This window comes from Protopterus annectens, chromosome 11.part0 (assembly GCF_019279795.1).
Source record: "Protopterus annectens isolate FY-2018-M chromosome 11.part0, PAN1.0, whole genome shotgun sequence".
NCBI classification, from domain to species: domain Eukaryota; kingdom Metazoa; phylum Chordata; order Ceratodontiformes; family Protopteridae; genus Protopterus; species Protopterus annectens.
In genome coordinates this window covers 82787952-82802603 of record NC_056745.1, presented here as the reverse complement: position 1 = coordinate 82802603, position 14652 = coordinate 82787952, and the positions used below count along the sequence as shown (strand labels likewise).

The window sequence follows — 14652 nt, the reverse complement described above, 5'->3', positions numbered from 1 at the left end:
TGCACTACTCTTGTGCACTGCTCTTCCCATGTGGTAGTGACACATATGGAAAGACTAATCTATCTTAACAGTGGTGCTAAGAATCCAGAGGTGAAAAGAACAGGGGACGATGTGGAACAAATGCCCCTTAACCCACTACAGCCTTCAGCGAATCATGTGGGAGTGCAAGAACCTATATTCAGGATGTACAACTTAAGTAAGAGACAGGGAAACTAATGGTCCTCCCTGCCATATATAGGAATGCATTGTTCCACCAACATCAGCAAAGCAAAAAATAAGATTTATTGACTCAGTGAATGATGAATCAACCTTGTGACATATAAAAATCTGTGCTGGCTGTCTTTGTACAACTCTTGTGATTTAACAAAGGAATTTTATTGCCAGTATTTGGCCTTGCCACTTACCTCTGACAAAGTACCAAAAAGGACAGACTGATAGTTCCTTTTTACCTCATTTGTATAGTGGAACAGCTATTTTTTTCCGTTACAGTTAGACAGAAGCTCTCTTGAATCGCATGTTACTTTTCTTGCATACTGATAGGTAAATAATATTACCAGCCTGGTGAATGAGTGAATGAGTTCTGGGTACACACTGTCACTGATGGATCTTTCTACTTTCTCCGTTGAAAAACGTTCTCACTTTGCCTACACTGATTGATCACAGCCCTAGCTCAGAAGGCAGTTTTTCCGAATTTGTGGTAGAGAAGACTGAGAAGGGGAAGGAAGAACTGTGAGTGGTTTAGATTAAAGAGGATGTCTTCTGTAACTGTAGAGACATTGCACAGATATTTAAGTTGTTGTCAGTATTTTGGAACATTTTCAATAAGCTGCCAGAAGCCAGAACAAAGCACAGATTGTTTTTTTTTTAATGTTGCCGACTAGACAGATGCAGCATAATGGCTCTGGAGGTGTATATGGGTTTAAAACAATATTAGCAGTCAGACAGTTAAGTACTGGGTAATGCAAATGTTTGCAACGTTCTGGAAACTAATAATTATACTAATTTTGCCAAACTGGAGAGCAGGGAGCTAGACTTGCACTTAATAACTGACACTGTATCCCTGGTTTGGGAATATAACTTACTACTGTATATTTTCAGTCACCAAGGATACTCCCACTTGTAAGACATAGACAGTGTATGTAAACTCAGGACAAAATGAGCAATTCAGGCTTAATTTTTGTTTTTTATTTAGAGTGAAGCTTTTCAGAAACAATGTATTGGGTTTGTTATGCAGTAACTTGGAAAAATAGACTGTCCTTAAATCAAAGGAAAATACAATCACAAAATTCTGTTAACAGAGCCAACATTTTATTTCTTGTATTTAACATTTTTTTTCAAGGAAGAGAAAGGCTACCACAAGGCAGAAGGACACTTGCTGATATTGATTACAGACAAATGGAAAGCACTGGACTTCAGTCACATCTACCCTGATGTAAAGTATCAGCCAAGAGGGACTGGATCTGATAGTGACAGAGAAGGAAAAGGATTTGGGAGTGTTCTGCGAACTTTGTCAGCCATAGTCCTCCTGTGCATGCCTGTACCTCTGAGAAGTATATGCCAAACAGGAGGGGCCCTAGGACTGAGCCTTGGGGAATGCCACTTGTAACTGGTTTAGAGTCAGACCTAGCTCCTGCAACTCTTACCATGTGGGTTCTATCTGTGAGCCAGTTGGCAACCCATCTCATGACGTAGGGGTTTATGTTCAGGCTGGTGAGCTTGTCTATAATACCAGAATGGGGAATGGTGTCGAAGGCCTTTGCGAGGTCTAGGTAGGCTGTGTGGACCACTGTTTCCTCATCTATAGCCTTGGTAACTGTCTCAAAGAAGTCCACCAGGTTTAGGAGGCATGATCTGCCTTTAACTAAGCCGAACTGGGTAGGATCCAGTGTATGGAGATTCCCAATGTCTCTGTTAATGAGAGCCATGATGATGCGCTCGATAGTCTTGCAGACCAAGCTAGTCAGGGTCCGTTGTAGCTCCACCTTTGTGGAGCAGAATAACCATTGCTGTGCACCACTCTATGGGCACATAGCCTGTGGAGAGGCTGAGTTTGAACAGTGTGTTTAGGTGAGGGGTTAGTTCATCTTTGAGCTCGTGTAGGACGCAGCCTGGGACACCATCCAGTCCCACTGATGCTGTGTTTTTGGCTTTGGAGAGGGCTGTTTTAACCTGAGTGTCTGTGATTTCAGGGGAACTACATTCTTCTGGTATGGTTATGGGCCCTTTTGGGGGTGAGAGGGGGGTGATGTTTGCACTGAACCTGTCTGTCAGGATGTTGGCGATATTGGTTGGTTTGGTGTATTTTGTGCCATTCTGCACTAACTCCGAGCAGATCTGAGAATTGCCACTTAGATTCTTGACATAGCTAATGAATGCCTTGTGGTTATCTTTGGAGTCCTTGGCAATTTTTATTTTGAAGCTAGCCTTGGATGATTTTATGAGGGATCGTAGTTTCTTGCTGATACTGATCAGGGATGTTTCCCCCTTTTGGGATTTTACTCTTTTCTGTACTTTTTCCTCCTTCAGTTGTATAGCTTGTTTATGACAGGGGTCCACCAGACTGGTTTCCTTTTCTTGGAGGAGTGAGTCTTCGTTTTGCTTGGGATAGCACGATCCATGCATTCTTGTAGGTGCCCGTAGAATGCATTAGTAAAGGATTTTGCAGCTTGGGCAGCGTTATCCTTTAGCATGGGGGATTTGAAACTTTCCACCTCGGTCTTAAATAATGTGAAGTTTACTTTTTAAAAGATTTCATAGTGGTTTCTTTGACCAGGGTTGGGGGCGGAATGTGGATATCCAAAGTGATTTGTTTATGGTCAGATCTAACCAGTGAGGGGTTGACCTCCAGTGTGGAACACCAGTCGCCCATGTTGGTGATGACCAGGTCCAATATGTTGTCACCTCTGGTGGGGTGTTTACCAGTTGATCCAGGGTGTTTGAGTTTATAAATTCTAGGAAATGTTGGGTAAGGGAGTTATTACTTGAGTAGGTCTCCCGGTTAATGTTTGGGTAATTGAAATCACCCAATATCAGGGTGTTTGGTAAGACCTTTGTGTTTCCCAGTGTTTCCAGAAATGCGGAATGGGATCCTGGGACATGGTGGACAATCTGTAGCAAGCTACAATTTGAATTGCAGTTCTGCCCATTGTTAGTTGCACGTGGATAATCTCTGAAGCATTGTGCTATGCCACTAACCTGGAGGTTTGGGTATCCTTGATGAATATGGATACGCCCCTGCCTTTTGTATTTCGGTTCAGGTTTTGTGGCCGAAAAGTATGGTATGAGTTGTAGCCTGGTAGTGCTGGGATGCCCTCAATTAGCTGAAATACCTGATGTTCATAAGGGTCATTTGCATATATCCCATGTGCCTCTGATACAAGAAGTTTGGGAGGTCACTCAGTGGAAGTTCTAGCTTTGCTGGAGTTTTCATTTTGTTTTTACTGATTGGGTTTTCAGTGACCTTCTCACTTGTTGTTTTAGTTTGTTGTTTGGGAAATTTTTGCAGTGACCCTAATGATAATGGACATCAGCTGGGTATAACAGCCCTGTGTTTCTTATGCTTAGTCAAGCACTCTTTTTGTGCTATGGAGGTCATAACAAGGATGAAATATGCATGTTAGCATAGCTAGTGGGGTTTTACTTTATTGGCCTGTAATTATCCATTCAAACAATGAAACAAGTCATGGGTGTTTAGACTTACCATTTATCTGAAACACCTGATGTTCACAAGGGTCATTTTCATATATCTATCCCATGTGCCTCTGATACAAGAGGTTTGGGAGGTTACTCAGTGGAGGTTCTAGTTTTTCTGGAGTTTTCATTTTGTTTTTACTGATTAGTTTTTCAGTGACCTTGTTGTTTGGGATATTTTTGCAGTGACCCTAATGATAATGGACATCAGCTGAGTATAACAGCCCTGTGTTTCTTATGCTTAGTCAAACACTCTGCTTGTGCTGTACTGATGAGGTCATAGCAATGTCAAAATATGCATATCCACAGCTTGTGGGGTTTGGGTTTATTGGCCTGAAATTGTCCATTCAAACAATGAAACAAGTAATGGGCATTTAGAATCACCAATTCACTGAAACACCTGATGTTCATAAGGGTCATTTGCATATATCCCATTTGCCTCTGATACAAGAGGTTGGGAGGTCACTCAGTGGAAGTTCTAGCTTTGCTGGAGTTTCCATTTTGTTTTTACTGAAACATATTTCTGGGAATGTAATGAGTGGGCAGACTTTAAAGATTTCACTACAGACTTCTCTTTCAGATATACTGGGTGAGCAAATTGATTTAACTAAAGAAATTATTTTTTTGAGGTTGGGCACATAATTGGAATTGTCTAGGTATAATAAGGCCTTGCTGTGTCTAATTATGGTGGCTGCCAAAAAAGCAATCATTAGAAAATGGAAATCAAAATCTAAACCAACTTTACTAAAGTACTGACTATAGTAACAGAGATAAAACAACTGGACGTGGGATCTTTAGAAAAGGTAGAAGCAAATTACATAGAAAAAAGGGAATTGTGGGAAGAATACATGCAGAGGAGGAATGAAGTTTAAAAGAAGGCAGGATTTGAATGAGCTATGTAATGTTTGACCAATAATGACTGGATAGATTATAAGTGATGTATAATATTTGCAACTAAAAATTATGTCAGTATGGTTTGTTTTCATTTATATAAATGAATGATTGCCTATGTCATACATGATAATTTAATAAAGATGTTTCTTGTTTAAAAAAAAAAAGAAGAACCTTACAGTACTGGCTGCACTCAAAAGGTATTGCCTATGAATAAACTAGGGCAAAAGATGTGTACAGCTCGTTATGCTATTTGGTTTTTTGCATGTATGCATTTTGACTAGGGAGTGATGTGACAGACTGGAAAGTAACAAAGGCGTGGCCTAACTCTGGAAATGGCTAACAGTTGACATAATAAGGGACAGAAGGTGTGGTATCATTGTCTGAACCAGTTTAATGCAATTTCAAGTTTGACAAACCAAATAGCTAGAGAGTCATGAATTACTGTTTGTACGTAGGTGCAGCTAGAAAAAAATGTAATGGGAGGGCTGCTGGGGTGATCTTGTGTTGCTGGAAGAGGCATTAACCATCATTCATGCGATTTTCATGATGGACATTAGGACAGTGGTTTCTACACTAATGAGGGTCAGGACAGATCAACTGAACAGGCAGTTGGTATTGAAGCATTTAAACACAATGCCTCAGTTAAAATATGTCTTCTGTGTATCTGATGTGGCTAAAGGAAGTGCTGATGCCTTTGCAATGTCAGCTATACAGGTTTAGTGAACTGGCTCTAGGTATCCAAGTTAAAGGAGTGATTGTTCCTTCTATCATATGGAAGGATGGCAACAGGAAGACAATAGGCTTATTTGCTAATTTGCGACTCCCAGTACTCATATATTTTATTTGGGGGTAGTTAAGCGATATCAGGGAATAAGGTGGGCAGGGTTAGCAGGGAAGAGTCAGTCATCAAAATCAGTTATACGACTCATTTTAGAAAAGTACAGCATTGCAATAGGTTCATAGGTAAGTGCTAGGCTAGTCGCCCTTGCACATCATTTTAAGCCTAGCCAATTTCCCCCTTTGTGCTTAAAATAACCTATCCCATTTGGTTATAGATGGCGTTACCCATCTCATGGCTGATAATTCTGTAGCAACCCTAATGAGGATAACTGGGATCATACCATAGATAATTTGAGGGGATCCATGCATGGGATAAAACATTTAGGAGCTGGCTGTGTATGTTAGTAATACAGAGGGCAGTCCTGGGGTAAATTTTCTGTTTTGCATTCACAGATATAAGTTGCACTTGAATATGGACAGGAATGAACTTTGTTTTATGTGGATGGGGAGTTTGTTCCATAGCAGCGGTATTTTCTGTGAGGTATATTTATCCCACCAAGCTGTTTGGTTGATGTTGCAAAAGAGGTTTAGATCTTTAGACTGAGTATTTTTGATGCCATTTAACTTGCTGATATCAGTAAATCCATCAGTAATATGTCAGAGGATGGCTTGTATGCCAGATATAGGTAAACTCTTAGAAGTCTGTCGAATACTGAGTACAGTGACAGGGCTTTGAGTCGGTTCATGTAGGACATGTTGTTTAGGTTTTGTCTCCTTTTAGTAAGGTATCTCCCCACACTGATCCACTTACATTGTGGACAGTGTCCACATTTCTTCATACCACACCTTATTGGGTCCCACAGCTGTTCTAATTTGGATAAAATATTTTATTTTAATGGCGAGTTTAATTGCAGAACAACTGGGGTGATATATTGCACTTTATGTCAGGGGTGTAGCTTGTTCTACATAGGTAAAACTGAATAGGCTTTAAGGTCTCGAATATATGAACATGTAAATGACATTAAAAAGAATAAAACCACAAGTGCCTGGCAAAGCATATTTTAGTTTACCCTGAACACTCCTTCAAATTTGTCATTTTAGAAAAAGTGGATGTTGGGAAATGGGGGGGGGGGCTTGGTAAGGTTGATTAAAAATAAGGGAATTATACTGGCAGCTCTTTTCAATGCTTTTAAGCCCCCTGGACTTAATAACAACTGTCATATAGCTTGTTTGGTGAGAATAAAAGCCCTTGAGAGGTGAGTGTAGTGTTATTACAACTGTTGTATATGCAGAAGGTTCTAGATTCAGCTCCCAGTAGAGACGATACGGATCTTTTGTGTTTTGGATGTTTGTTTTTTATGTCTTATTGTGTATCCTTGTATAATATTTGGAATACTTTCCTCAATACATTAGGATGGGATAAGAAATTAATGAATGTTTAAATATGCTTGTTTTTAATTTTTAATAATGGTTTATTAGTTTGTAATATATTTTATTTATTATTTTATTTATTTATTTTACATTTGTTAACCGGGTTAGTCCAGCTGAGCGTTTAGCTCATTTTCAGTGGAGACCCGAGGAGAAAAGCTCCGCAGTCAGTATTTACAATTTACTTACAATCAGTAAGACATTTTCATTTGCAGCTAAACAAATAGTTAGAGAGATAAACATTTACAATAACTCATACAGAAAACAGTTTAGTACAATGTCAGAGATTATACCGCAAAAAAATATTTACAATAAATCATACAGAAAGCACTTGGGTACAATGTCAGAAATCATACCGCAAAAACTTAGGTACAATGTCATGCAAGGAATACAGTGTTCATAATTCCTAAGTGGTTATATACAGTATGGGTACAGGAGGAGTAATAAGGGGATGAAGTGGTTAAGCAAAGAGACAGAGGGGTAGATGTTTATAAAGCTCGACAGTGGAAGAGAATGGAGGGAGGAGGAACAGAAGCTAAGGTTGGGTAGTTTCAGGGAGGATGACTACAGTGGCAGGACCATTTATTTGTTAGGTATCTCTGAGTGGCTAATTTGAAATGCTTGGTTTGGTCAAGGGACCTAATTTCTAGGGGTAGTTGGTTCCAAGTTGCAGCAGGGTTATAGTTGTAGAGTAAACACCCTGTTTTGGTTTTGGGTTTATAGATCTGTAGGAAGTCCTGGTCTGAGCTACACAGTGTCCTGGTTGGGGAATATTTCGATATAATAGATAGAAGGCTAGGGCAGAAAGATGGTGGATAGAGGATGGAGTGGATAATTTGCAGTTGATGTAGTAGCAGCAAATGAGGGAATTCGATCCAGTCCAATTGTTTAAGAGATAGGCAATGGTGTGAAAGAGTCTGGACTAAAAGATGTAGGTTTGGTTTGCAGCAAATCTAGCAACTTTATTATAGGTAGTTCCAAGTTTGGTTATGAGTGTGGTGTTAAGATTTGTGTATAACTGACAGCTATAGAGAAGGGTGGGAAGAAGAAATGCATGGGAGAGAGTTATTCTGGCTGCGTTGATTAAATGTCTTTTGTTACAGTAAAGGAGTCCAAGTTTCTGGTGAGATTTTTTGATAGAGGTAGTGACTTGGAGATCAAATTTAAGCTGATCGTCTATTATGACCCCTAGCAGTTTAGTGCTAGGTTCAGCAGTAATGATAGTACTATTGCTTGATAGTATGGAAAATGTAGTTTTGAGATTGATGAGGTTTTCTGGGAGGAAGAGTAGGGGCTTAGTTTTCTTAGGGTTGAGAATTAATTTGTTGTCACAAAGCCATGTCTCTATGGTGTTGAATGATGCTTAGGTAGTAGAGTGGAGGTCAGATGGATTGTCAGCAATGGTGATGACCATTGAATCATCTGCATATTATACAAGTGTAGAGTTGGGACAAAAAGTGTAAAGAAGGTTGGTGAAAATATTGAAGAGCAGTGGCCCAAGTATGGATCCTTGGGGGACACCCATTTAGACACTTAGGGGGATGGAGCAGAGTGCCATTTGACAGCTTGCTGGTGGTTAGAGAGATAGAAAATGAGAATATGGTGGAGGAGAGAATCTTAAATGAGAGAGTTTGTCTAGAAGGAGGGGATGGGAGTCAGTGTCAAAGGCTGTGGAAAGATTGAGAAACAGACATGAAACTAGTTTATTGTTGTCACGGGCCAGTGATACAGTATTGATGAAGGATATTAGTACAGTTGTTGTACTGTTTTTAGGATGAAATCCATGTTGTGTGTGTTAGAAGGTTCTGTTGGAGAAGGTACTGCATTATCTGCTTGTGAATGCATTTTTCAAGAATCATGGAGAGGGGAGACAGTATAGCAATTGGTCTGAAGTTTGATATATCAGAAGAATTACCTCCTTTATGTATGGGTAATGTATAGAATGTTTTCCATATTGCTGGAACATAGGATTCAGAGATATCGGTTGATCAGGAGGGATACTGGATAGGCTAGGGGTTCAGCAGCAATGTGTAGGAAGTAAGAGGATAGATTATCAGTTGAGGGGGAGCAGGGTTTGAGTTTAGAGAGTAGAGATTTAATGTAGTTAGTTGAGACTGATGTAAGGGAAAAAGAGTTAGAAGGATAAGGAGGAGAAGTTGAGAATGTGTGGTTATTAGTATTTTTTCTAGTGGGAAGATCATTAATTAAGGTAGTTATTGAGTTAATAAAAAGGTTGTTAAATGCAGTGGCAGTTTCTTCAGAAGTTTTATTCGGGCATGGGTTAGGAGGTGAAGGGTTTCCTGGATACAGTATATGATTGTGTTCCAGAATTTTTTAGGGTCAGATTTTAGGGTAGTGAGAGGGTTTGCATAGAAGTTGATATTGTCTTTGTTGATAATTTTCTTTAATTGATTCCTAAGGTCTTTAGGAGAGAAGGGGTCTTAGTTTTAGTCCATAATTTCCATATCCTGTCACGTTTTTTCATCAGGGCTCTAGTAAATTTGGTTAGCCAAGGAGCAGTATTAGGTTTGATTCTGATAGTTCGGAGGGGAGCAAGGGAGTTGAGGATGTTTAGAAAGGTGGAATTGAAAGAGGGGACAGCTTCATCTAAGGGGAGTGTAGTGAGATGGGACCAGTCAATTCTGGAGAGTTGGTCAGAGAAAGAGTCTGGACTAAAGGAAGAGATTTTGCGGGAAGTGATAAACCTGAAAGGTCTGCTGAAATGGTGAGTGTTTCTAGTTACTGTAGTAGGGCAGTGGTCACTAAGGGAGTTTGGTAGAGTGTGAGGGTTGTGGTAATTTTGCGGATGAGACACAAAAATCCAGTCCAGGAAAGACCGTGGCAGGTGTGACCTGCTAATATAGGCAGGGGGTGGTGATTAGCTGCTCAAATTCATGTAAGTTGATACAAGAGGTAGTATGGGGAGTTTGAATTGTAAACCAGTCTATGTTTACATCCCCTAGAATGATGGTTTCATTGTGTATGGTCTGTGAGAGATAGGATAGGATGTTCTCGAGTATGCCTAGATTGTCTTCTGGTGGGATATAAATAGTTACAACAGTTATGGTGGTAAAGTTGTTAAGTTTAACATTGATAAGTAGGAGTTCAGCTGTAGAGAAAGTGGGTAGAGGAGGTTTGGACTGGTTATTGAGAGGTGGTCAGGGTAGAGTATGGCTTCCCCTCCTCCTCTTTTCATTTGTCTGTCAAGTCAAAGGATGTTATAGCCAGGTGGGGTAATGTCACTATCTTGATTATATGGTTTCAGCCACATTTCAGTTAGGGTCACTATGTCAGGGGTATAGTTAGCTAACCAGGCATGGAAGTCCTGAACTTTATTTACTGCACTCCTGAGATTGATAGAGCATAAAGATACTTGCTTTTTAAGGGGGTGAGGTTAGTAGATGTTTGTACAAGCGGTGATTGTTCAAGGTAGGTTGGGAGGGGCCTGGGTTAGGATGGATGTCTCCTGATAGAAGTAGTGGTTTAAAGTAGAGTAAGTGTTTAAATGGGAGACATTTCTTTTCTGCTTAGAGGTGGTTGGGAGAGGGGGAAATAATTTTATTTTAGGAAGGAGCGTGGTATAGTTTGGGATAGAAGGGCCAGTTTGCAGAGGAGCCTGGGGTTTAGTATTTAGATGTAGAGTACAATTTGTTGGGTGGCAGTAGGGTGGGGGTAGATGTGTGTGATAGGAAGTGAGGAGATAAAAGAAGTAGAATATAGGTATCAGGAGTAATGCTTGTGGTTTGAAAGGCATGATGTAAAGGTAGAGTATGTGTAGACAGTGGGAAGATGAGGTGAGTGATAATCAGTAATATGTGGGAAGGTACTATAGGGGAAGAGGTGTGTCAGTAAGGAAGTAGTGGGAGGGGCAGGGGAGGAGTTGGAAGAGGTGTGGTTAAGGTGGATAAGTATAAAGGAAATGATATGGGGGTAGGTGGGAATGGGGGTGGGAGTAGAGCGAAGTGAGCCCAAGCGTAGCAAGGGCAAACGGAGTGGGGCCCTACCGAGTAGCTGCTGAATTTGAAAAAACTATTAGTCAGCCCTTTGCCAGAATGGTTCAGGATTACTTAAAGAAAATTGAATTATCTCTTTATTTGCAGGGAGTTAGCTATGTAGTGTTTTATAGGGGCAGTGAGATATTTAAAGTGTAGCTAGGGGTGCAGGGTCTATATGGGGCGTCAGGTTCTCATGGTACTGTGCTCACACTGGTAACAGAATACCTCTATTCCAGGGAGGAAATAGGGTAAATGTATTTAGATAGGACTTCAATGTATTATTTGCACTTAAACAGTGGAGGAGTAAGTCATACTTTCTTTCCAGTCTCCAGAGGTAAGCTTTTCAGGATTAGGAATATCAGATTCCCGTAATAGCCACTAAATGTTAATCCTTGGTCTGGGAGTCAAAGAATGGGTGCAGAAACAGGGGAGAGAGCTAGGGGAAACAAAATACAGAGAATTTAGTGGGGTAGTTTAGGTAGAAGAGACAGAAATTCAATGCTTCATACACTTAGAAACCCAACTTAAACAGTAGTTAGCTTTATATAGGTGTCTGTTTAAACTTAATATTTTAAATATATAAAGTATTTATTGTTGTATATTTATTTGTTTTTAAGCAATTAAAAGTTAATTATATGATTGTTAGCTTTTTGGAGCTAATGTTGTAATGCATAATGTTTTTAAACACTGTTTCTTTAAATTTAGAGAAGAGGAAATATGGCTTCAACAGAGGTTATTCAAAGGTTACGTTGGGTGTAGTTTGTTTACATTAATCTGAAGAAGTTCTGGAGGTATCAGGACAAAAGCGCTAGTATCTCACTTTATTTAATAATTTTTTAATTGTTTTTAAGTGTGAGTTTGTTAATAAACCTACTAAAGGAAGTTTTATCCTGCTGGACTTACTGCTGCTTTTTCTGCTGGTTGTTCACCATTTTGTTCGATTGCATGTTTAAGATGCATCCAGGGTTTTTGTCAGGACTCATCAATATAGTAATTTTAGGACTTGGTCTTGTGTGATAGCTGGAGACAAGCCAGTTTCAGTATATCTTGAAGAACAGATGGAGTGGAGAGAGGGGTAAAGTTAGAGCTAAATTTATTGGTCAAGTAGGTTTGCTATATCATCAGCCTCAGAGTAGGTAAGATCACTAGCAATCAGCTCAGTACACTGCTGCATTGTGCTTTTGAGATTCCAAAGATTTGAAAAATACCTTGTGATTGTCTTTTGGCTTCAGTAGGTATTTTAGACCCAGACATGGTTTTGGTGAATTTTATTAAGCTCCTGAGTTGTTTGTTTATTTCAGGTATTTTAAGGCAGGTACAGTAGAAAATAGGACAATGAGGAAGGTGAGGACAAACCTGTCAATCTGTCAATCTACAGACATTTAAAATATGTACAGAGCCTTTTGACAGCTGGGAACATCCAGCCAAAAGCTGGACATCTAATTAGCATAACATTTGAATACCAAATAGCACATAACTCTTCCCACTTCCAGTAGGAATTTGGAATACTACAGACATGTTTAAAAAACAGAGAATAACAAAAATGATAGAAAATATAAGCACATAATCAAAAAAACTGTAAGATCTGTAGACATTAGTGAACGTCTACCACACAAGGTCTTTTATATTTGCTTCTGAAAAGGGAGATGCAAGATATGTGTCCTTCTTCTTAAATTATTGGTGCCACTAGTGTGTTGGTCATGTGTGTTTTCCTGTGTAGTAGACAGCCTCATACATCATGTGTGATGGGTGGGATCAAAAAATAGTGTGAGAGGGAAGTCAAGCCTGAAACTGAGACATACCTCCAATAATAGGGACATCCGGTGCGGGGGTATGTCAGGCCTGAAGACAGGAATGTTTCTCCAATGCAAAGACAGTTGAGAGGTCTGGGTGAGGAAGAGCAAGAAATCAACAAGACTGACATCCTCATCTAGTAGAGAACAGGACCACTCAATGAGTATGCTGACAATAAATGTTTTGGACATGGGACCATTTAGTAGTAAGATAATGGTGCAGTAACTGGACAAGGGTTGGTGACCTGGGTACTAAGCATGGGACCAGACAGCAAGACAAGGTTTAACCAGAAAGATGACAAGACATGATAGATTCTATCTTGTGAGCTAGTTAATCAGAGCAGCCAGAACACTGAGTGGCCAAACATGGGGATATAAGCTATAAATAATAATTATTTATATTCAGAATGCATTGGTTCAGTAAAGGTGGTACTAAGGTAAAGGTTTCTGGAAATTGTGTAAATGGAGTGAATTACTTTTGTTGTCTGTAATTTTTAAGATGTAATTAGTGAACTGTTAAACACACGTTAATGTCTTATCTGAAAAATACATGGGTTGTAAAGAATGCTTTATGTTTTTTTGGTAAGCTTTCATCTTTCTGAATTTCTTAAGCATTAGTGAGCTGGCAATTATGATTCTGTACCTCTGTTGGGATATACTCATGGTCTTCTATATATTTAGAGCTAAAGGTCCATAAGTTGCTTGTGGTCCCTAGGGTCTATCCAATTAGGCTAATAAGGAATAAGAGATTAGAGTCTGCACCGTTGCTATCTTTTAGTTCAGAGTTGCTAGTTGTGAAAATGATTGAATCCACAATGAAATCTTCATGTGCTGTTTAAATTGTGATACAGAGGGTTATGACTGAGATGAACACTGTATCAATCGTTTAGTAGAACTTGCATTGGTATAGTTTAATTAAAATTGCATTCAGGTACCCCTGCCCATCACTAAAAAAGGTGATAACAAACAGAGCATATGTAACGAGTAACCTTGTGGTTTCACTTGCCAGGATTGTCTCTGAGACATGCATAGATAAGTATTTAAAGGTTACATGTTATATGCATTTAAAGGTTGTTGTGTTAAAAGTGTGCCATCTTGGGGTTGGCAACACATGACACGCTAGTGCTAATGCTACAGAACTGGTCTGTTATGTTCAAGAACAAATCAGGTAATCTGGATTTTATTCCTACAGACTCTCCACGGTACATTGTTACAAGATCAGTCACCTCCTTTTACCCACCGTTCGCTAGGCCAATGCCAAAAATATTTTAATACTTAAAATATGAATATGGCCTTCCTTTTCTTGTTATGCATTCATCCCACAATATCCATGTAATATATACTGCTAAGAATAAAGTCTGCAGATTTATTCTATTAGCAGACCCCCAGGTGCACCATTGCAATTTGTGAAAAATCCCAAATGGCTTTCAGTGCCTCATAGGGCAACTTTTCTTCTAAGTACTACAAATTACAAGGTGTTAAAACACAGTCACTATCCCCCTTTAAGAATGAAACTACCTTTAAAACACAACCATAATGTACTCAAAAGTTCACAGGACAAGAAGTTCTGTTTAGTACACCCTCCATCTAAAACTGCTGTAGGTGAGAGATATTTTCTATACTGAGGCCTGGTACCTGGAACCACCTGCCAACAGACGTCAAAAAATCATAGAAACCATTAAAAGCTTCAGATATGCACTTAAACAGCATCTCTTTACTGAATCTACCTGTGATTGCTACCATGATAATGTTTAGTTAAATTACCATCCCATATCATGAATAATAGAATATTTTTAAGAAACATTTCTCAGCCTCTTAATGTAGCATCTTATGCATGTTTTCCACATGCATATAGGAGTTTAATATACTACATGTATGACTGCACTGCATTTTATTCATATCTTAGCTTGCATTTGTATATATATTTTTTATTCTCAATGCAGTTTTGCTGAATCTTTTAATCTTACCTGATCTGCATTCACTCTTACCTTTATTTTCTGAATTTTGATATGTACTTATATTGTTGATTGAAATACTGTGCTGTATCTTCTGCTTTGTCTATACCTATGAAC

General features: G+C 39.2%; 1 protein-coding gene across 1 annotated transcript in view; it reads left to right on the top strand.

Annotated features, from left to right (window-relative positions):
* Nucleotides 1–14652, top strand: part of LOC122815180 (guanylyl cyclase inhibitory protein-like) — a 397270-nt gene that overhangs the window by 22362 nt on the left and 360256 nt on the right. The gene's annotated exons all lie outside the window — the stretch shown is intronic.